The 25,124-nt window shown below is 44.8% G+C and overlaps 2 pseudogenes; one reads left to right on the top strand and one right to left on the bottom strand.

Annotated features, from left to right (window-relative positions):
* LOC126101269 (lipid droplet-associated hydrolase-like) overlaps window positions 1–25,124 on the top strand; it is a 141,692-nt pseudogene that overhangs the window by 33,790 nt on the left and 82,778 nt on the right.
* LOC126102213 (5S ribosomal RNA) lies at window positions 7,313–7,430 on the bottom strand (annotated as a pseudogene).

Raw genomic sequence — 25,124 nt, 5'->3', positions numbered from 1 at the left:
ATGACGTTTTACCGCTTTCCCTGTATGCAGTGTAAATCTGCGATATAGTGGCTTTTGAAACACCGAACACTTGGGCTACCTCGGTTATGCGAGCAACAACCACACGAGCATCAACAATTTTCCCACGTTCGATTTCACGCAGCTCTTACATATTGCACTCAGAATTCCACGGAACACTGTTCGGACTGCAACTGGCACATTCAACGTACTGAGAACATTGCGCTGGTGCTGTTCGTGGTCAAAATACAACAGTATCACCTGCAGGCTAGGCTAGTATCTGCATTTCTATTCAAGTGTGCATTTATCGCGGTACTTGCAAGCCCTGTATTAGCACAACGCTTTCGGTCACTTGAAATCCACCTGGCTTCTCAGCAACCACTGTCATTAAAACTCCCGATCTGAGACAAATTCGAGGATCAAAATTACACTCCTGGAAATTGAAATAAGAACAGCGTGAATTCATTGTCCCAGGAAGGAGAAACTTTATTGATACATTCCTGGGGTCAGATACATCACATGATCACACTGACAGAACCACAGGCACATAGACACAGGCAACAGAGCATGCACAATGTCGGCACTAGTACAGTGTATATCCACCTTTCGCAGCAATGCAGGCTGCTATTCTCCCATGGAGACGATCGTAGAGATGCTGGATGTAGTCCTGTGGAACGGCTTGCCATGCCATTTCCACCTGGCGCCTCAGTTGGACCAGCGTTCGTGCTGGTCGTGCAGACCGCGTGAGACGACGCTTCATCCAGTCCCAAACATGCTCAATGGGGGACAGATCCGGAGATCTTGCTGGCCAGGGTAGTTGACTTACACCTTCTAGAGCACGTTGGGTGGCACGGGATACATGCGGACGTGCATTGTCCTGTTGGAACAGCAAGTTCCCTTGCCGGTCTAGGAATGGTAGAACGATGGGTTCGATGACGGTTTGGATGTACCGTGCACTATTCAGTGTCCCCTCGACGATCACCAGTGGTGTACGCCCAGTGTATGAGATCGCTCCCAACACCATGATGCCGGGTGTTGGCCCTGTGTGCCTCGGTCGTATGCAGTCCTGATTGTGGCGCTCACCTGCACGGCGCCAAACACGCATACGACCATCATTGGCACCAAGGCAGAAGCGACTCTCATCGCTGAAGACGACACGTCTCCATTCGTCCCTCCATTCACGCCTGTCGCGACACCACTGGAGGCGGGCTGCACGATGTTGGGGCGTGAGCGGAAGACGGCCTAACGGTGTGCCGGACCGTAGCCCAGCTTCATGGAGACGGTTGCGAATGGTCCTCGCCGATACCCCAGGAGCAACAGTGTCCCTAATTTGCTGGGAAGTGGCGGTGCGGTCCCCTACGGCACTGCGTAGGATCCTACGGTCTTGGCGTGCATCCGTGCGTCGCTGCGGTCCGGTCCCAGGTCGACGGGCACGTGCACCTTCCGCCGACCACTGGCGACAACATCGATGTACTGTGGAGACCTCACGCCCCACGTGTTGAGCAATTCGGCGGTACGTCCACCCGGCCTCCCGCATGCCCACTATACGCCCTCGCTCAAAGTCCGTCAACTGCACATACGGTTCACGTCCACGCTGTCGCGGCATGCTACCAGTGTTAAAGACTGCGATGGAGCTCCGTATGCCACGGCAAACTGGCTGACACTGACGGCGGCGGTGCACAAATGCTGCGCAGCTAGCGCCATTCGACGGCCAACACCGCGGTTCCTGGTGTGTCCGCTGTGCCGTGCGTGTGATCATTGCTTGTACAGCCCTCTCGCAGTGTCCGGAGCAAGTATGGTGGGTCTGACACACCGGTGTCAATGTGTTCTTTTTTCCATTTCCAGGAGTGTAATATTGACAGCAGGCACACCGTCACACTCTCTGGCCCTCTGTTACGTCGCTGCCGCTGCCACTGCTGCTGCTAAAAGTGGCCCAGTAGATAGTGCGACAAAACTGAACACAGATCAAGTATGAAAACAAGAAGAAGGTACACTGAACTGTGAAAAAAGAAGGAATATGGAAACAATGAACGGTCCAAGTGCAACATCGAGCTACTGAGAAGAATCATGACGTAATAGTTGTGTGGTTGCGGTATTGAACTGTATATCAGGATATCGCTGTTCAAACGCCCCTCGTACGCCATTTTTTTCGCAAATTTATGAACTGTCCATCCGGTCGCTGACGTGTCTGTTCCCCTTCTGTAGTCTTGACAATTGTCATACTGTACACTAGTCATAGAATATGAGTCACCTGCTAAGAGTATGTTACCGTCGCAAGTAAATGTGTTGAACAGTGAGAGCAGGCGAGATGCCTAGTAGACAACTCACAAAAATGAAAACAACAAATAAACGGGTGTGGGCTATGTTACAATAAAAACTTCCAAAACGGAACGCAAGATGCATAACATGTGATAGTTGTGTATAACAAATAGGAGGTACGCACGTCTGGAGGTAAATTGGAAATTTGTGGTAATGACTATGGGACCAAACTGCTGAGGTCATCGGTCCCTAGGCTTACGCTTTGCTTAATATAACTTAAACTAACTTACAGTAAGAACGACACACACACAAACACCCATGCCCGAGGAAGGACTCGAATCTCCGACGGGGGGACCCATGCGAACCGCGACAAGATGCCCTAGACCGGACGCCTACCACGAGCGGCCGTCTGGAGGTCTCTTCATTACACATCGCTGTTGCAAACGGACGTTACACCACAATAGAGACACAAATTTCAATAAAGCGAATAAACAGTCAATGACGGGCGGACTGTTCATAGTTTTGTGAAGAATTAAGTGTTGCATGAGGGAAATTTGAACTCTGATCTCTCTTTTCGCAGTCCAGCGCCGTAACCGCATTACCAAGACACGGTTAGTTAACGTCGTTCTATGTTACGCATGTTGATCTTGTGCAGTTCACTGTTTCCATTATGCTTCTTTTTTTTCACAATTTAGTACACCTTTTTCCTGTTTTCATACTTGATGTGTGTTTAGTTTTTGACGGGCTATCCAGTGGGCCACGTTGCCACTAAATGTGAGGAAGGTACGATGGGCAGCTTCCCTTGTCAGTGAGGTGTAAACACTGTGCTCCCAGGCAGGTACCTGACGGCCGCCTCTGCCTCACCGCTACGAAGGCGCCGTGGAACAGCGCCCGGCTGCGGCCGCCAAACGACGGCATGCACCTACACCACTGGCCATTAAAATTGCTACACCACGAAGATGACGTGCCACAGATGCGAAATTTAACCGGCAGGAAGAAGATGCTGTGATATGCATATGATTAGCTTTTCAGAGCATTCACACAAGGTTTGCGCCGGTGGCGACACCTACAACGTGCTGACACGAGGAAAGTTTCCAACCGATTTCTCATACACAAACAGCAGTTGACCGGCGTTGCCTGGTGAAACGTTGTTGTGATCCCTCGTGTAAGGAGGAGAAATGCGTACCTTCATGTTTCCGACTTTGATAAAGGTCGGATTGTAGCCTATCGCGTTTGCGGTTTATCGTATCGCGACATTGCTGCTCGCGTTGGTCGAGATCCAACGAATGTTCGCAAAATATGGAATCGGTGGATTCAGGAGAGTAATACGGAACGCCGTGCTGGATCCCAACGGCCTCGTATCACTAGCAGTCGAGATGACAGGCATTTTATCCGCATGGCTGTAACGGATCGTGCAGCCACGTCTCGATCCCTGAGTCAACAGATGGGGACGTTTACAAAACAACAACCATCTGCACGAACAATTCGACGACGTTTGCAGCAGCATGGACTATCAGCTCGGAGACCAGGGCTGCGGTTACCCTTGACGCTGCATCACAGACAGGAGCGCCTGCGATAGTGTACTCAACGACGAACCTGGGTGCACGAATGGCAAAACGTCATTTTTTTCGAATGAATCCAGATTCTGTTTACAGCATCATGATGGTCGCATCAGTGTTTGGCGACACGCGGTGACCGCACATTGGAAGCGCGTATTCGTCATCGTCATACTGGCGTATCACCCGGCGTGATGGTATGGGGTGCTATTGGTTACACGTCTCGGTCACCTCTTGTCCGCATTGACGTCACTTTGAACAGTGGACGTTACATTTCAGATGCGTTACGACCCGTGGCTCTACCCTTCATTCGATCCCTGCGAAACCCTACCTTTCAGCAAGATAATGCATGATCGCATGTTGCAGGTTCTGTACGGATCTTTAGGGATACAGAAAACGTTCGTCTGCTGCCCTGGCCAGCACATCCTCCAGATCTCTCACCAATTCAAAAAGTCTGGGCAATGGTGGCCGAGTAACTGGCTCGTCACAATACGCCAGTCACTACTGTTGATGAACTGTGGTATCGTGTTGAAGCTGCATGGGCAGCTGTACCTGTACACGCCATCCAAGCTCTGTTTGACTCAATGTCCAGGCGTGTCAAGGCCGTTATTTCGGTCAGAGGTGGTTGTTCTGGGTACTGATTTCTCAGGATCTATGCACCCAAATTGCGTGAAAATGTAAACACATGTCAGTTCTAGTATATTTGTCCAATGAATACCCGTTTATCATCTGCATTTCTTCTTGGTGTAGCAATTTTAATGTCCAGTACTGTATATCCGCTCCAGTCTCATAAATAATGAAGAGTTTTCCTGGACTTCGATTACCTTGCTGTGACTATCGTTACCTCCAGCTGGTTCCCGTTTCCGTCGTCACCCCAGCGATCCCGCAACAGTCGGGTGGGAGCGAAACTACATCAAGCTGAGAGACCTAACAAGCGCACCGTTACAAAATCAAAAGATACACATGCTACTCTCCATCAATACTCGCTCTTCCCCATACAGGATGTCCCATGAGGAATGGTCAATATTCAGGAATATGATAGGAACGATCATTCGAAGCAAGAAGTCTCCTAAACATGGGCTCTTGAATGCATAGCATAAAAATTATTAGCAGTGCTTCGTCCTCAGTACTTCTACTGAAAGCTCTTTCCTTTCCATATTTTGAGAGGTGGTAGTACGGAACAAAACAAGAAAAAAATGTCCAGAACACTTGTTCATCTTCGCTACTGTGAAACATCTCTCCAACAACTACTCATACCTCTTAAGGTACACATTTTTGAGCCCATGTGTAGCACACAACTTTTTCTTATTTGGTCCATACTGTTCCCTACCAAAATACGGAAAGTAAAGAGATTACAGTAGAAGAGATTTCTTTCACAGTGTGAAGGTGAATAAATTCTCATAACTGTTAAGGTGTACATTACAGAGCTCACTTTTACTGGACGTTTATGCTCCGAATAATCCTGTGATTCACCTGAATATTCACCATTCGTCCTTGGACATGCTGTATCTGCAAATGACCTTCCGTCTAATATACAGCAAACAGAATTAGTTCTTTTACGGATGACAGTAGCAATGCAACCAATCCAATTGTACAAACAATAACAGAAGAAATGATAAAACATATTTTTAAAAGTGTCATTGGCTGGTTTTCTACGAATGGACTTTCTCAATTAAAAAAAAAGAAAAAGAAAAACCAACATACTAAATTCTGCACATCAGGAATTACTCCACCAATGGCAAGTGTAACAGGTGGTGAGGAAATAATAAGCAGTGTGGGAACTTAAAAAATTTTGGGTAGCCTCACTGATGAGATTTTAAACCGGTACAAGCATATTTTGGAGCTCTTAAAACAACTTAGTTCAGCCACATGTGCACTTTGAATCATTGCAAATCTCGAGGAGAGGAAAATCAGTTACATCACATATTTTGCGTTATTTTCATTCAATAACGTAATATGGAATAATTCTTGGGTATCTCATCATTATGAAAAGACTGCATTGCTCAAAAATGTGTTGTAAGAATAATATGTGGTGCTTACTACGATCATCTTGTAGAAAACTTTTTAAGGACTTGGGTAGTTTCGCCACTGTTTCACAGTATATTTCGTTCCCTCGTGACGTTTTTTGTAAATAATTCACTGCAGTTCAAAAATAACAATGATGTACATGAATACAATACGAGATGAAAAAAATAACATTAATTTTTCCACGTGACGCTTGCTGCAAGCAAATTGTTGCGACTACTTTCCCAATGGTATAAAGTGTCTGAGAGACAGCAAATATATATTAATGTTCAGTATGTAACAATATTTTAAAATTAATTTGTGATGTGAATGTAAAGTAACTCGTTCCACTTTATTATGATCTATCGTCAAATAAGCCCTCTGGTTCAAATGGCTCTGAGCACTATGGAACTCAACTTCGGCGGTCATCAGTCCCCTAGAACTTAGAACTACTTAAACCTAACTAATCTAAGGACAACACACACATCCATGCCCGAGGCAGGATTCGAACCTGCGACCGTAGCGGCCACGCGGCTCCAGACTGTGACGCCTAGACCCGCTTGGCCACTCCGGCCGGTTAAGCCCTCTGCCGGGAACTTATTTGTGAATTGCAGACTAATCATTTAGTTGTAGATGTGGATGTGGATGACCCATGTAACATTAGAGCGACTATCTAGCTTTGTACCTGTTTCACAACTTCCAATTGTTATCAGCCATTCAGTTCATATAAGCTTCTATATCGCTCGTGGTGGACACGGGAGTTGGACGTTTCCTACATAGAATACTGCGGTAGAACACAACCAGAAATCTTAGCGTCCAGAGGCAAGCAGAACATGGTGTTTTATTTTGACAGTACATTAGTTTCTGTAGACTGACATTTGAGATCCATATGGATAGGCAGAGCTATGTTTCCGGTGCGGAGATGCCTCAAGAGCTCCATGTTTCATGCGAGGACGTGCAGTTACATCAGAGATTTTCGACTTCCAAAGATTATATTTGTGATCAGACGTAGCCTTAGTTGACTTTACGGATGCTGTTACTAGTACTGATTATGTACTCTATCGGTAATTGTAGTTTTCAAAGTGAAATTTGTAGAAACTTATAAGAAGTTGGTGTTGTTAATCGAAGGCAGCCCTGTCGACAAAAAGGCCAGTGGTCTGTGGTATAGCCACATAAACGGACGGGCTTCTTAAAACGAGATTAAATCATATTTTTCCCGTAGGAATTGATGTGTTTCAATTCCTCTGACTTGTCGACAAAGTAACAAGTGGTCGGAAGTATAACTTAACTCCTCCCGATCAGGCCATGAAGGCTCAGCGTCACCGACCGGCCGCCGTGTCATCCTCAGTCCATGGGTGTCACTGGATGTGGATATGGTGGCGCATGTGGGCAGCACACCGCTCTCCCGGACGTATGTCAATTTCCAACACCGGAGCCGCTACTTCTCAATCAAGTAGCTCCTCAGTTTGCCTCACAAGGGCTGAGTGCACCCCGCTGGCCAACAGCGCTCGGCAGAACAGATGGTTACCCATCCAAGTGCTGGCCCAGCCCGACAGCGCTTAACTACGGTGATCTGACGGGAACCGGTGTTACCACTGCGGCAAGGCCGTTGGCGATCGGAGGTACGATCACATAAAATTTCTTGCCTTGTTAAAATGAGAATATATCTTATTGTTCCAGTGGGATGTCTTTAATTGACTTTGACATGCGGACTAATTGTCTGTTCTCGTTTTGACTGGCTTCCTGTTATGTATCTCTGCTGAGCTTTCCGATGAAAACTGAAAACTGAGAATTATATGGAGACTGTCTGCAATGTATGTAACGGTCCAGTAGTAAATATCTGGAACTCATCTGAAGGCGATCCGACTGCTACAGAAGAGACCGTGGTACAGCTTATGAAACGTCCCCTTTGAACAATTGTACACGACTGTACTTAAACTGACACACAATATTTTCAGCGCAACGCAATCTGACTTTCAAAATTCCCTACAAAAGAATGGCCCTGACTAACATTAATCTATACCTTTCACAAATCACTTACCTCACAAAAATCTTCATTACTCGAACTACTGCAATACAGCGAGCGCCACTATTGCCAGCTAAATAAAAGATTCAGACTACAGAAGGCACTAACTACTGATAGGCATAGTTAGCAAATGAAAGATTTTAATAGAGAACAAACAATGTATTTACCTTAATAGTCATAATATATATATATATAGCAGTTCGTGACAAATTACAAAACTCCGCCATCTCTCTCCCCACATCCACCACTGCTGGCGGCTCACCTCCAACTGCGCAACGCTACGCGCTGTTCACATCCAGCTGCCGCTGCCCAACACTACAATGGCAGACAACAATGCAAACTAGCCACAGACTGCACACAGCACAGCCAGTGATTTTCATATAGAGCGCTACGTAACGTTGCCAATAAGAAAACATAAACAGCCTACTTACAAGCTTGCCGAGGCGAGACAGGTGAGTCATTATCCAACATATTTGATTACTGATAAACTGAAGGGAGATGATTCAGTTCAGCGGACAAATGTTTTCCATAATGACATACCTGGGTCGTGTAGTGAGATCGTACGCCGCGTCACATCGGTGCTGTGAAATGAAAAGAAATGATCATATGGCCAGGAGTCTCCGCCCGAGGAAGTTCGGCCGCCGGGTAGCAAATCTCTGGAGGTAACGCCGCACTGGGTGACTTGCGTGTCGACGATGATGGAATAAAGATGAGGACAACACAAAACCCAGTCGCCGAGCGGAGAAAATCTCCGTCCGCGGGGGAATCGAACCCGGTCCTCTGCATGGCAGTCAGAGAACACTGTCCAGTCAGCCAAGCAGACCGAGTACTGGTACTGTGATGATGATAGTAGGGAAAGAAATACAGTATACTCCCCACAGTGACCTCGAGTTTCCAAATTAAGTGCCTAAACGACTCCCAGTGAACACAATGGTACTTTATCATGAACTTTTTGGGCGGTCCGCGGGAGGCTGCCAAGGAATGTGTGGATACTGAGACAGAGCAAAATTACAGGGAAGCACACGTAGTAAGAACGTCACTCTGCTTTACTTAACTCGCGATTCAGCAAGTCCAATTACAGTCCAAATAATTCCGTGAAAGAAGCAAGTTCGTCGTGTACAATAACGACAGATTCAGACGACACTGAGGAACTGGATTAAAAGGTCACTTTCTCGAAACCCCGTATTATGCCTTATTGCGATGTATAAGTTAGAAATTTGGTTCAAAGGTTGCTACAACCTTCCTCGGTAATTGTGCGAGGTGTGGCTCCCAGTGACGTCAGCCACGGGCTCGGCGGGACTGCCAACAGCAAGGTGTCAACATATGCGAAAAGAAAGGCCAGAGCTCAGAATTTCGTGTGAAGTGTAAGGTGGCTTAACTACACCACATCGACACCAAATTTGACCACAATTCTGCTCATCGCCACCGTTATCGTGTCATAGGATGGGAAGGTCGTCACATCTCCTCTTACCCACATTTCACATCAAAATGATCCTATTTCAAACGAGAAAACCATTTCCTAAGGTGATTTCTTCGATGTCACTCGCCTCAAACACGATACAAATGTTTCGAACTGTCCCTTGGAAAGTATGATGTATGTCTCAATGAGTTTGCACGTAATATCCCAGTTACACGGCTTCTGGATTACGATGCTTGTATTGTAGATGTTAATAAAGTTATGCAAAGGGAGTTCAAAAAGTTTTGCACAGTTTTTTTGTGATCATACTTGGAACATTTAGCCACACATTGAGCCTACTCAATGTAGCCTCCATTAGCTGTGACGCATCTAGCCCAAAGTTCTTTCCATGATGTAAATGCACTTTGGTAAAATTCTGGGGATTGACATTTACACCATCGCTTGACACAGGAAATAAGGTCCTTCTCACTATCAAATATTTTACCGCGAAGGGGGGCCTTCAGACGACTAAAGAGGTAAAAATCAGACGGAGCCCATTCGGACTGTAGGGAGGATGAGGAAGAATTTTCCAACCCATTTTCCTGATTTTCTCCTGCATCATAAGCGATGTATGGGGTTTGGCATTGTCATGATGAGATGACCCTGAAGCTGTGGCCTGTGGGTCTTGATGGCACGTCGCAGCCTGTCCAATGACAAACAGTAACGGTCCCGGTTAATTTTGGAGCCAGGTTCCAAAAAATTCAATGAAAATGACATCGCACTGATCCCAGAAGAAGGAAGCCATCACCTGTCGGCATGCTGTTCGTGAAAGTCTTGGTTTCTTCTTCCGAGGGGGACCCGGATGACGCCACTCCATGGATTGGGTTTTGCTCTCAGGTTCGGACAAGAACAACCATGTTTCATCCTGGCTAATAACGCCGTCAAAACACTGTTTCCACTCTTCGGTAAAGGTCTTCATGAGACCGTCGCACACATTCTTCCTCATCGTTTTCATTTCTCTTGTCAATAATCTAGGCACCGAACGTGCACAGATTCTTCTGTACCCTAGTGACTGTACCAGTGATACCATACACCCAATGACAAACGAGTCATTTCAGCAAGTTGTCGTGTCGTCATACATCTGTCATTTTAGATGATTTGTTCAATGGTCTCCTTATTCACATCACTCACTGCCGTCGATGGTCTACCGCATCATGGATTGTCCAGTAGAGAGAAATTACCTTCTTTATACTTCTGCAACCACCGCTCGATGCTGCTGCGATCCACTGTGTCCTCCCCATAAACAGAGAGCAACTTCCTGTGAGTCGATGTGGCAGAGTCGTCGCCGGTATGTTCACAAAAAATTTCATTTGCCTCCTGCAAAAAATAAAACAATTAGAGACGACTGTACAAAACTTTTTGAACGCCCTTTGTACTTACGGAAGGCGTCAAAGAATCCGGACATTCACTGTCAGGATCGTAAACGTTGGACAAAAGTCTGCTTTGTTCCCGTCAAGCCCTGTTGGCCAAACTAAAGAACAGGTATACGAAAAGAATTCTAACATTTCATTTATATTTACAAAGGATTCCGAAACTAATACGATTGCGACTGGAATACTTACGGAGATATTCACATAATCGATTTTCACCTGTTTTATAAGCGAATGCAATAGATATGGGAGTGGCTCATAATGGTGCGTTAAAACATCTGCTATGCTCTGTAAAGTGTACGTTCGTATGCAACAAAAGTGTCCAGCATCTAAGTCAGAAGCAGGGAACGGGGAAGGAGGGAAGATTCATAAGAAATTGTTAACAAAGGAAATAAACTTCCTGCGTGAGTGCGTGATCATTGTGAATATTTTGTAAATGAAACCGTCTAGATGACTTAATACACCTTCGGTCCAAAAAGTTCAAAGGTTGATTTCATTGCTGGCATTCAAACGATGTAAGCACAGACTACGGTGGCAGCTCGAACTAACATTGGATGTGCACTCGACCAGTCAGCTGTGAACAGGCAAAGTTAAGCAGTGTACCAACGTTGTTGTGTCACAAATCTCAATGGAGAAACATCTCTAAATCAACTGTTCAAAATAATCTCAAAAATTTTTTGAAAAAGAGAAAAGTATGCGCAAAGTTTGTCCCTCATACTTTGACGCGCGAGCTAGAAACGACGTGAGGACATCTTCTGCAATTTGACTGAAATACAAGAAAGACGTGGACAGTTCTTTTCTGTAAAAAATTATCACGGATGACGAGACATTGTGTTACAAATACGAACGTACCACAAAACGACAGACTTCAGAGTGGGTCTGTAATGGCTTGCCAAGGTCGGAGGAAGTGTGAATGTGACGTGCGCGTTTAACAAGGTCGCAAAGAAGGACTCTTCTGACAATTTTACATGGTTCTGTGAACGTTCTTTGTGTTGTACTTAAATGGGGACCGACTGGCTAGTGTGACGGCTATCCTGATCTTGATATCCCTTGACTAGTTGATAGTGGTTAGTGGTCGTTAATATTGTATTATTTCTGATCTCAGGGCGTGATAATGGTTAATTTTCTTTGGAGAAGACCACACAAATTAATCTCCTTAAAAATTATCGTAAAGTAGGATTCGTCGTAGAACTGGATATTTCGTAGTATCTTTCTCTCTTTAACTTTGATGGGTTAATCAATGATTAAAAACTATAATTTTTAATGAAGTCGTGTCCAAATTAATTTTCACTCTTGGAAGTAAATTCACGTGAAAAGTTATTTTTGCTACTCTATAATAAAGTCAATGTTCATTAATGCTGGCTGTCAAAGATGCTATCCCTCCGTTAATTTTTCGTTCGATTTTAATTTTAAAAAATGACGATCGCTGCGCTGGGCTGCGTAATGTAGCGATCAAAAACAATTAAAGTTCTCACAGTTTAAGCTTTGAATTAATTTCTGTTCACTGGAACTCCCTGTCTCAATTCCCTGAATTCACTTAAAAATTAATTATCATTTCTTTTAATAATCGCACTTTTCTCTCATGCAGAGGCATTTACAGGAAGATAAAACTGAACGTACTGCTGCAACTAAAACTTTGCCTAGTTCCACACTATGTATTTTCCCAATAAACGCTAACACGAGCTAACACAATACACACAACGTAAGAGAAGATGAGTTGAGATAAAATGATAAAAAGACAAAATGAAATCGAGACGCTACGTCTCGGTTATTTATATACATATAGAAAATAAACGTTGACGTAACTATAACTTCTTACTCCTAGAAGTTCTTAGTACATTATTTACGGTTTTGAAATGGTTATTCTTAAATATTCATTGCTATACAAAAGATAGTAACGAATTTAAAATCGTGACTTTTGGCCGTATAAGAGTGGCTTCATTAAAACACATGAAGCATTAAAACTTCACTTTTCTCTATTTATAGTCAATCGAGTTTCGAAACTTTATGCACTGACGGATGTATTGCTTTACTGATTACTTGGTTTCAGCTACCGCTGTTTTAAAAATTGTTTTTTTTATCTGATAACAGCAGCTGAAACGATGTGATCAATAAAGAAGTATATTAATCGATCTAGATGATTTTATTCGCAAAACGTTCATAATAATTTCGTAGAAGAGACAGACATGAAGTCAACATAGCACAATTCTAGAATTAATGTTTTGCTTTACAGGCGAGCGTATGCTGCACTTTTGTGTGTAACACAATTTCATACAAAATAAAACCCAAAACTATTGAATAACCGTAGTACTTCAATCACAGTTATTAACCTTACCAAAATATAATATCTTCCTAGTTGCTTCCATGTTCTTAACTAAGAGATTACAATTTGTACGAGATTTGTATATATTTCGGATTTTTGACTTTATCTAGTAGCACGAGAAACACGGAGACATTTGTTATTTACAGCTACAAGGAGAATAACGTCTAACTTCTTGTAATTTTTTACGGTTGGCTTGAAAATGTTATGTACGTGATTTCAATCATTTGAGGGTTTCTTTCATCCGTAACGAAATGCAACTTCACAATGACAAAAAACTTTATATCTCGAATTCTACATTCTACCGCTTCGGGTAATTTCTACATCTACATACATACTCCGCAAGGGAGGGAAGGGCCTGAAATTTCGATATATCAAAATATCGATGTATCTCCATGATAATTTCGATATATATCAACGACACAGAATATCGATATATTGGTCAATCCATATTACTTAATATGGAAAGCGATATTATTTATCCTATTTCTTTTCTTCACTGAGAGGTACTGTAGTTCACATCAGCAGATTTCTTGCTCATTCCAGTCACTACCAATACTTTCAATGGCGTTAATTTAATTTCATATTCAGTACTATAAATGAGCACAAGATCTGAACGTGAATCTATGTATACTGCGTATTCAAGACAGCTTGTTACTTTCGTGTGCTATTCCTACTATTGCAAATGATAGGTACGGGGTGCTAAACGGACGTGTTTTCAAAAAAATGGTTCAAATGGCTCTGAGAACTATGCGACAACTTCTGAGGTCATCAGTCGCCTAGAACTTAGAACTAATTAAACCTAACCAACCTAAGGACATCACACACATCCATGCCCGAGGCAGGATTCGAACCTGTGACCGTAGCGGTCGCTCGGTTCCATATTGTAGCGCCTAGAACCGCACGGCCACTCCGGCCAGCGACGTGTTTTCAGAATGGTGGAAATTACCACTCACTGCTCGCAACTATGAGGCAGAATGTGATAAGAGATCTTGTTGACCTTGCCTCCTTCAAACAAGTCAGTGAAGAGGTTACCAGCGCTAACTACGTGACTGCAGCTTAGGCATCCTTATAACAAACATAGTTCGACAAGAAGTGAAGCGCACATCTCCTTCTACATACTTTAACATACTTCGATAAAAAATGGAGCACGAGACTCTTTCATCTGATTTATGATTGTCACAGGTATATTAGACTGACTACTTCCTTTGGAAACAAGTACTTTTCTTGCTATTGTTACAGTTTTGGATTCCCGGTTCAAGTGCATTCACTTTGATTCTCCCTTAGTAGAGTCAGCTTTATAGTGGAAAAACGACAGGAAATTCGTTCCGACAGTACGCGGATGGGTCAGTTGTCTTCTGAAGGTAGAGCTTCATGTAACACAAACATTGACAACCCTTCAGTATGGTCGCCACATGAAAAAAACTGGTGTCCTGAAGCTCAGTCACGAAAGAAATACTAATCATTGATTCTGTGCCCAGCGAGCTAATACAATACCTCAATCGACCCCATTTGGGACGAAACTATTATTCTGTGTTTTGTTACAAATTTCTCAGAAATACTTAATGTACCAAGCCTCTTCGGCTTCATCCGAAAGAGTGGCTTCCTAAAGAAACTTGGTTATGTCAGATAACAGGAGCAGACTGACATGGAGCCATATCAAACGAAGAGCTGCAACATACGCAAATTATATCATAAATTTATGTGGGATGAAGGACGGGGGTGGAGCTTAATGTATCTAAGTACGACACATAAAAAAGAAAGCAAGAAAATAGACTATGCGATCAAAAGTGACCGTACATCCCCAAGAACATACGTTTTTTATATTAGGTGCATTGTGCTGCCACCTGCTGCCAGGTACTCCATATCAGCGACCTAAGTAGTCATTAGACATCGTATGAGAGTTGAATGGGGCCCTTTGCGGAACTCACGGACCACGAACGTTGTCAGGTGATTGGGTGTCACGTGTGTCATAGGTCTGCACACGATATTTCCACACCCCTAAACATCCATAGCTCCATTGTTTCAGATATGATAGGGAAGTGGAAACTTGAAGTGACACGTACAGCACAAAGCCGGCCGGTGTGTCCGTGAGGTTCTAGGCGCTTCAGTGTGGAACCGCGTGCCCATACGGTCGCTGGTTCGAATCCTGCCTCGGGCATGGATGTGCGTGATGTCCTTAGGTTAGTTAGGTTTAAGTAGTTCTAAGTTCTAGTGGACTGATGACCACAGATGTTAAGTCCCTTAGTGCTGAGAGCCATTTGAACGTACTGCACAAAACCGTACAGGCCGACCTCGTCTGTTGACTGACAGAGACCGCCGACACCGTAACACAGAAATTCGAAACTGCATCAGGATCCACCGCAAGAACTATGACAGATAGGCGGAAGGTGAGATAATTTGGTTTCATGGTCGAGTGGCTGCTCATAAGCCACAAATCCCGCCGGTAAATGCCAAACGACGCCTCGCTTGGTGTAAGGAGCATAAAAATTGGATGATTGAACGGTGGGAAAACATTGTGTGGACTGACGAATCTCGGTACACGATGTGGCGATCCAATTGCAGGGTGTGGGTACGGTGAATGCCCGGTGAAAGTCATTTGCCAGCGTGTCTAGTGCCAACAGTAAAATTCGGAGGCGGTGGTGTTATGGCGTGGCCGTGTTTTTCCATCCACTTGTTTTTTTTGCGTGGCACTATCACAGCACAGACCTAGATTGATGTTTTAAGCTCCTTCTTGCTTCCCACTATCGAAGAGCAATTCGGGGATGGCAATTGCATTTTTCAACACGATCGAGCACCTGTTCATAGCGCACGGCCTGTGGCGGAGTGGTTACACGACAATAATATCCTTTTAATGGACTGGCCTATATAACACATTTGAGATGTTTTGGAATGCCGACTTCGTGCCAGGCCTCACCGACCGTCCTTGATATCTCTCCACTGTGCAGCACTCCGTGAAGAATGGACTGCTATTCCCCAAGAAACCTTCCAGCACCTGATTGAGCGAATGCCTGCGAGAGTGGAAGCTGTCATCAAGGCTAAGGGTCGGATAACACCATGTTGAATTCCAGCATTACCGATGGAGTGCGCCACGAACTTCTAAATCATTTTGAGCCAAGTGTCCGGATACTTTTGATCACATAGTGTATGTAGCAGTTACCGTGGCATAAGTGTCACAACTACAATTAGCAGGCTGTACGGAGGATTTTAAAATTAAGAATGGAGTAGTTCATAAATGAAGTGGAAGAAAAAAGTGGTTTTAGAAGAGGCTGGCCATGTGTAGACAATATCTTCATCGTAAGACCGATTATGGAGAAGGGATTGGAAAGGAATCCTAGCAGTCATTCGGTTTTCGTAGATCTTCAGAAAGCATGTGACGCAGTGCCACTAAAGCTATTTTTGGAGGTGTTGCGGTCAGGAAAACTTTATGTAAGGGGTATCATAAACGGCTACAAGTCACAGAATGTGTCTTTAAAGTAGAGAAAGATATTTCTAGGGAGACATTCAGCAAAAACTATACGAATGAAGCAAGGATGCTGTCTCTCTCCAACACTCTGTAAAATTTATGTGAAGAAGACACTGGATCTGTGGTGTAGAAAGTGCATGGTCATGGTGATTGAAGTCGGGAACCGGTGTATGTACCGACATTTCTATGCTTATGATCAGATCGTTGCAGCAAACGATGAAGAGGATATATCGTACATGCTTAGGAAGTTGTTGGAAGAGTATAAAAAGTGAGGTCTAAAGATTAATTTTAAGAAGACAGAATAGCTATGTTTCGGCGAAGAGGGTAGTAACCTGGACATTGTCGGACACATTATTGAAGTTTCTGAAGAATACTATTACCTGGATAGTATCCTATCACGTGAGGGAAGATTTAACAGAGATATCTAGCAAAGGATCAGCCAGGGAAGGGCGGTTATCAGAAAATTAAACCTTTTACTTTGGTCATCAAAAATGAGCTTAAAAGTTTATTTTCATTTATACAAATCTATAGGTGAAGCAGTAACAAGCTATGGGCCTGAGTGCTGGGAACTCACAGAAAGAAATAAAAACTGACACACAGCATTAGAAATGGGTCATGTGAGAAGCGCCTGTAGAATTTCCTGGCTTGATGACGTATGAAGTGAGGAAATAAGAGAAAGGACACAGACTCATTACATTATTACGAATAAAATGGAAGAAAGACAGCTAGGATGTCTTGGGCACGTCAAAAGAATGAATGAAGATAGCTGGCTGAAGGGTGTTACCTTCATGGCAATCTGCTGGAAGGGGAGAAATGAATAGCAGCGAAAGGACGGCTAAGTGGTATTCAGGAAGCGATGGAGGGAAGACGAATGGACGAGGGTGAGGAAGAGTGGCGGGATCGAGGCATCAGGCGACAGGGATGCTAGATGCGGCGGCGGCTGTAGGAACCCAGCAACAAGAAAAAGAAGTTATATCAATGTCTGTCGCTCATGGTTATTGGTTTCATTAATTAGTTTTTGTAACTAATTAATTTTGTACTATATTATGTATTTTTTAATGATTAATGTTGGAAATTTTCAAATGCCAATATCGCTAAAATCATTGGTTTCGGCAATTCTCTGCTGCCATCTTCGGATCTATGTATACATAATTGTGTAATGATTTCGGCAATTCACTTTTGTCATGGTTCAAATGCCTATGAGCACTATGGGAGTTAGCATCTGAGGTCATCAGTCCCCTAGAACTTAGAACTACTTAAACCTAACTAAGACATCACACATATCAATACCAGAGGCAGGATTCGAACCTGTGACCGTAGCGGTCGCGCGGTTTCAGACTGAAGTGCCTAGTACCGCTCGGCCACATCGACCGGCTCTCTTTTGTCATCTTCGGATCCATGCTTACATAATTGTGGAATGATGTAAACACAGATCCTACAACAGTAACAGATAATTGGCGAAACCAGTCATCTGTATGAACAAATGATTTTAGTGATCTCGGCAGTTGAAAATTCATTCAGTGTTCATAGTACTACAGATCGCCCTCATGCTGACGATGTCAGAAGTGTATAATGTTGGAAATAATGCAGTATTGGTTCAATTTTTAAGCTTTGGCTAATTTTTACTATGGCTCTGATCATTTTTTTAAGTTCCTGTAAATATTAGAAATATCGACCGATTTATCAAAAATGGTTCAAATGGCTCTGAGCACTATGGGACTCAACATCTTAGGTCATAAGTCCCCTAGAACTTAGAACTACTTAAACCTAACTAACCTAAGGACAGCACACACACCCATGCCCGAGGCAGGATTCGAACCTGCGACCGTAGCAGCCTCGCGGTTCCGGACTGCAGCGCCAGAACCGCACGGCCACCGCGACCGGCACCGATTTATCGAATCATCTATATTTTCGTCTCAATAATATCGATACCTTGTACGAAATATCGATACAATGTATAGCGATATTTTAAAAAATTGTCCGTTCGTATCGTAAGCTACCGCACAGTGCGTGACGGGGAGTATCCTGTACCGCCACTAGGCATTTCCTTTCCTGTTCTGGTCGCAAATAGAACTAGTTAAAAACGACTAATAGTCATCATTGCCTTGAAGCATCCTGCATTTATGAACTGACACCGCAGCGGTCTCTCGGTAATTAAAGTACCCTTCTGAACTTTGACAGTGGAGACAGCGCTCGTGAATGTTTTCGCGTGGCGTGTGCAGTCACTAGTAGTTTACCAGATAAGCGGTCGCTGCAGTTACTTCGCGTCGCTGCTCGCAATTACGGAGTCGTGTTCTTAAGACAGCCTCGTAGCGATGCTATCTGCCATCTCTATTTGTTTCTGTCACGGGGAGGAGCCCCGCCATGTCATTTCACCTGTTAGCTCCGGCGGTCTGAGGGGTGGAGCCAGTAAAAAGCAGCAAGGAAAGAAAAAAAAGGGCAGAAATTTGTAGTCATTAATCGTCCTTAATTCCTACAACATTATAATGCCTCCAATTAGGCGCGAACCGCTTGTCGTTAATCATGCAGATCCGGTCACGAATTTTAAAAGGGGGGAACATTCATCATGCACGGTGCCCGCGCAGACGGACCCGTTGTCTGGTAGAAGTAATTACGTGGGGTCCGTCTAATGACCGGCGCCGTGTCCTCAGGGCGGCGGCGGCAGCTCCCGCTCGTGACCGCATCGGTGGCAGCCGACAGTGGCGAGGGGTGACGAGAAGAAGAAGGGGGGCGCATAATAGAGGAAGCTATGGTTCTTGCAGCGCAACGATTGGCTTGGACTAGCGGACCATCTGAAGTCTGAAATTGGTTTCACACAAGATTAACGGGAGAAAAGAAACAACTGATCTGTAATGGTAAGAGTGATTCCACCACGTGAGTGAAGTCAGTAATCGGTGCAGCCAACATTATTCATGCCGTCACTAACGACCTCGATTTGGACAGAACATTAAACACTGATCTGATTTTCATCTGCTCTATGATACTATAAAAGGCATTTTCTCCGCCAGTTTCGGTCGAAAAAGCAGGCGAATTTGTTGCGGAACGTCGTTGAATATTTTCGATTCAGTCCGCAGAGTGTCATGAGGTTCAGTTTGGTGGCGGCGCTGTACGTAACCTTCAATATGGCGTCTGCAACAGAGGTGTCTTCCGAGCAGAGAGTTTCTATTGACGGAAAGCGAGAGGTTCGCAGATACTCATAGGCGTTTGCAGAATATCTACGGAGACCTGGCAATCAACAAAAGCACGGTGAGTCGCTCAGCGAGGTGTCTGTGATCATCGCAACAAGGTCACGCAAAACTGTCCCATGTCCCGCGTGCACACAGCTGTGACTTCTACAATGTTGGAACGTGTGGACACTCTTATTCCAGATGGCAGACGTATCACAACCAAACAGCTCGCTTCTGAAGTGGATGTTTTTGTTTGTGGTGCTGTTGGGGTGTGTATTGTGTATTGAACCGGGGACCTAGAAACGACGGAGAGGATTCGTCCCGCCGTAGCCATCAGTGGTTCACAACCCCACAACAGGCTACAGCATTCTACTCGCTCCCCTGCCGCGCCACGCCACACCGAACCCAGGATTATTGTGCGGTTCGGCCTCCAGTGCACCCCCCTCTCCCGGGTACATCTCACACCAGACGAGTGTAACCCCAAATGTCTGCGTGGTAGAGTAGTTATGGTGTACTCATATGTGGAGACAGTGTTTGTGCAGAGGGGAACCAGCTCGCATTCGCCGAGGCAGATGGAAAACCGCCTTAAAACCCAACCACAGGCTGGCCGGCACACCGGACCTCGACACTAATCCGCCAGTCGGATTCGTGCCGGGGACCGGCACGCCTTCCCGCTCGGGAAGCGCGCTGGCACCAGTTGGGGTACTCAAAGGTGTGTGCCAGCTGGTTTCCTCGCCGCCTAACAGCAGGCCGTGAAGAGTAATGGAGCACGATCTGTGCGGCATTGCTTGCGCGCTCCGAGGTTGATCGTGAGAACTTTCTGTCGAACATCGTCACAAGCGATAAAACATTCGTTCATCACTTCGAACCGGAAACGAAACGGCAGTCCCTGGGTGGTGCCACATCACCTTTCTTCCGAAGAAAAAGTTCAAAGCCGCACCCTAAGCCGGTAAAGTCATGTCGGCGGTCTTCTGGAACTCTGAAACGTTTATTCTGTTTGATGTCCTCCGTCATGGTGCAACAATCAACTCTGAATTGTATTGTGCTATCCTCAGGAAACTGAAGAAACAACTTCGGCGTGTTCGTCGCCACAAAAAAGCAAACGAACTTCTTCTTCTCCATGACAACGTGAGCCCTCAGGCAAGTCTATGCACCCGAGAGAAGCTCACAAATCTTCGTTGGACTGTTGTTCCCGTCCACCCTACAGCTCCCTACAGCACGCATCTCGACTTTCCGCCTCCCATCTGTTTGGCCTGATGACGGATGCACTCCATGGGAACCAGGACATGGATGATGAGAAGATTATTGATGCAAGAAGTCATTAGCTCTGACGTCGACCAGCAGAGCGGTGCCATTCGGATGTACAAGTTCTTCCAGTAAAGGGTCGTAAGCCCACCGCATTGAACGGAGGTTATGTTGAAAAATAGGGTTTTTTAGCTGAAAGAGGGAAAAAATATGGTGCATTGGAATCTTAAATAAAACCAACCTGCTGTGAGAAAAAAAGTGTTGTATTACTTGCTGAACAGCTCCCGTAGATCTGAAAGGGAGAGCTTCAAAATCTGCCACGTGACAATTTCGGTCATACTACGTTGCGCATGCCATCCAATGATCAACATCAAAGTCTACAATGTGCTGACAAGTAATATTGCCTTAGTCAACCACATGCTGTAATATAAGTCTCTGAATATTGGGGTGAGTTTCAAATCCTGCAACGTGAACAAAACTAATTCATTATTTCCCTTTTAAAAACCTACAATGTGTATGCACCAATCATAATGCTTCTCGCCAGGTCACGCTACTTTTCGTTGCTTCGCTTCTAGGATCTTAGTGTAAGCATCAGTCAGTATTTTGTGAGCTACAGTTGTGAGTACCGAGTGTGCTGACAAACAAGACGGAGAGCGCAGAGAGTGCTGCACAACGTAACCCAGGCGGAGCGGGAAGAACGTCGACAACCATATCCCAAAGAAATGCAAAATATAGGCTTCTATGAACCTAAAACCTCTGGGAATTGGGCAATGATGGTTTAACGGTCACAAAATTTTGGTGAAGCATTTTGGTGCTCAATGGTCAAATGATACTCGTCTGCATTACTATAAATGTGTGACTGAAAACAGCAGTGGGATACACACAGGTGGAGCAACTGAATCACTACTTCGATAACAATAAGTGTACTGGTCACAATGTTAAAACCGCCTATGTTCGACGTCAGCGTACTATAACAAATCACAGCCTGTAGTTGGCAGCACTAGCAGTGGAAAGTAAATGAAGAGCGTCGGGGAGAGCGGAAAGCAGAATGGTCGTTGCCATAACATGGAAACGGGATGATCTATCTGACGTCCAAAAGGGCATGACCATTTGCTTTCAGGCCAAGGGTGGAATCATTTTCGAAACGGTTAGATTTGTAAACAGATCCCGTGCCACCGTGGAAAAGCATAGCGTGCGCAGCAAAATGGCGCTACCCAAAATCGGCGCCGATGCTACTATGGTGCATCAGGGTCCATAGATTTTTTTTTATATATGCGTATAGCTAGGGCCCCCCCGTTGGGCAGACCGTTCGCCAGGGGACCGTCTTTCAATTTGACGCCACTTTGGCGACCTGCAGTCGATGAGGATGATAGGATGATGATGAGGACAGCACAACGCCCAGTCCGTGGGCGGAGAAAATTCCCCGACGCAGCCGGGAATCGAACCCAGATCCAGAGGATGACAATCCGTCACGCTGACTACTCAGCTACTGGGGACGGACAGGGTCCACAGAGTAAAGAGCCTACCAACAGCACCTCCTCAACGACGGTTCAGTGAACGTCGCTGGGTATGGGCCTCTCAGCAGGTGCCTGGTTCATGCACCCGTGCTTATTACGCTTCATCGGCGACGAGGGCTGGAATTTTCACTCCAATACTGCAACAGGACGTCTACTGAGTGGTGACAGGTGGCGTATCCAGGTTCATCACGTTTATATGCGTGTACGGCTTAAAACGCCTGAAAGAAAATCCCCTGCAACAATCGTCCAAAAGGGGCAAGCTGGAGGAGAAAGCGCTATGGTATGGGGGATGCTTTCGTGGCATTCAGTAGGAGATCCTGTCATTCTAGAAGGCACACTGGATCAATGCAAAGACGGCTCTATACTTGCGGATTATGTCCACCCCGTATATGCAGTTTAGTTTTCCTCAGCACTTTGGCATCTACCAGCAGGACAATGCAAGATGTCACACAGCTCTCGGAGTACGTCTGTGGATCTAAGGTCATCAGAATGAGTTCACTATACGTCAGGGGATACCAAACTCCATGAATTTAAATCCGGTCGACAATCTATGAGCCCACTTCGATCGGTTTTTCGCGCCATAGATCCTCAGCCGAGAAACCTAGCGCAGCTGATCACGTTACTGGAGTCGGAATCGGGGCCCAGGATAAATACGAGCCGTACAACGAACCTGTGACGTCACACTAGTCGGCTTGTCCGCCACACTTTGCGAAAGCTCCGCTCCGTGCAAAGCCCATGGGAAATCAATATGTAATTAAAAATCTACGCACCAAGGGTCTTAACTTCGTGGTATGCTGTCAAGAGCTTGCATGAATTTAACAGCGGAGTCAAAAATTATTAAATTCGTCTGAAATAGTTGCTCGCTCTCCACCGGAGACGGCTGCTGGCACTCGTAAGACCTGTTGTGTCACGTGCCGTGACGTATGAGCCAGCGCCTATCTTTCTCGTGGGCCTCGAGTCGGAATGGCTCCACATGCCTGTCGGTAACTTCCATAACCACTCTGACTCTCTTCCCGCACTTCACGCATTGGTCCGCGCTACAAAAGATGGTTATTGAGGCTTTCGACAGCAGGTCACATTAATGTGACTGCACAGCGTATAATGTAATTAAAATCACACGGTTATTCAACAATATCTAAACAAAACGGATAATTTTTTCGAAACACATAGAGCTGACTTGATGTTTGGTTTGTGGGGCGCTCAACTGCGTGGTTATCAGCGCCCGTACAATTACCCAATCTTTGCTCAGTCCAATTTCGCCACTTTCCGGGATGATGATGAAATGATGAGGACAACACAATCACCCAGTCATCTCGAGGCAGGTGAAAATCCCTGACCCCGCCGGGAATCGAAGCCGGGACCCCGTGCTCGGGAAGCGAGAACGCTACCGCGAGACCACGAGCGGCGGACAGAGCTGTCTTGGTTTCCTCTGAATTATCACTCTTCTCACTAGTTATAAGACTCGTCCTTGTCTATCTGTAGTTAAATTACTGAGTACCAACATAAACTGACTACTTTCATCTGTTATTTGCTCCTTAAAAAAATTTGCTCGGATAAAACTTCTTATACGGGACCAAAGCGTTTTCTGTATAAAACATTACAACAAATTGGTGGAATAAATCAAATTTCGTTACACATAAATACCAAATAAAGTGTAATGGACCAATTATATGCAATTGCCTAACACATGCAGTTAATCACTGAAAATGTGCCATGTTGTTTTGTGCTGGACAAAATCTTCATTATAAAATATGCCCAAGATGTTAATTTAGAAAATAATTTTGATGTAACAGAAGGCTTGATGAAAATTTTCTCTTAAGAAGTAGTATTTGACAGTCTTTTCTCGAGACACACATTTCCTAGTTCTGGAAAGGTAAAAGCATTATCATTGCGTCTGCTTTGCTTCTGAAAATTGAAATTACGAATCTTAAAAAATTAACCGAGTTCGTCCTTCATAATCTGTCTCAAAGTGGAATAAACCACGTTTTATTGTTCTGGGTCGTGATTTATAGAGATAATTTACTTCTTGTCTTCATCTTGTATGGTAGGTCGGACATGCACTTTTTTTATAAGGAGCGGCCAACTGAGGGTGTGAGGAAATACGACGAAAGGTAAAACAAGGAGCAGTATGTAATTTTATGTTGCATAAATTAAACCACTCACAAGACTGCCGTCGCAAAGAAAAAGTGTAGCAGCAAGTTAAAGTATGTAAAAGTAGTAATTACAGCGCTATATTTAAAAATATGTAACGACAAAGTGGAACATGTCAATGCTGGCAACATAATCCGTGAACATTTACACTTTTCAGGTGTGCACGAGCTCAGGAAAAGAATATGTAATTACATAAAGGTTTCAGCTCTAACAGTTACAGAAATTGTGGGATCGAGCCTGATGATGGTACGTAATATATTTATTTCGAATAGCACCGAGACAGGAACCGAGCCCAACGGCACCATCCGATGGCTGGAACACCAGTCAGAGTATCACATACCCTCAGTCAATACGACACTGCGGAGAAGTTTAGAAATCAACTCAGAATAACGGTGTGAATTTGGTGACCAGGAATTGGACGTCCACACCTCCTTCCCCGCACCGGTAAATCCTGCAGGTGTAATTTTGTCATTCGCAGATTTCGATGTGACTCCGTAAGAGTCCGGAGCCATGGCACAGGTATGAGTTAGCGACATCGACTGCGGAGGCGGGCGCAAGGTTGCTACTCAAAAGAGCTCATCGAGTCATAC

Source organism: Schistocerca cancellata, chromosome 9, assembly GCF_023864275.1.
Source record: "Schistocerca cancellata isolate TAMUIC-IGC-003103 chromosome 9, iqSchCanc2.1, whole genome shotgun sequence".
NCBI lineage: Eukaryota > Metazoa > Arthropoda > Insecta > Orthoptera > Acrididae > Schistocerca > Schistocerca cancellata.
Note: the sequence above shows the minus strand (reverse complement) of the source record. Positions and strands in the feature narration are given on the sequence as shown.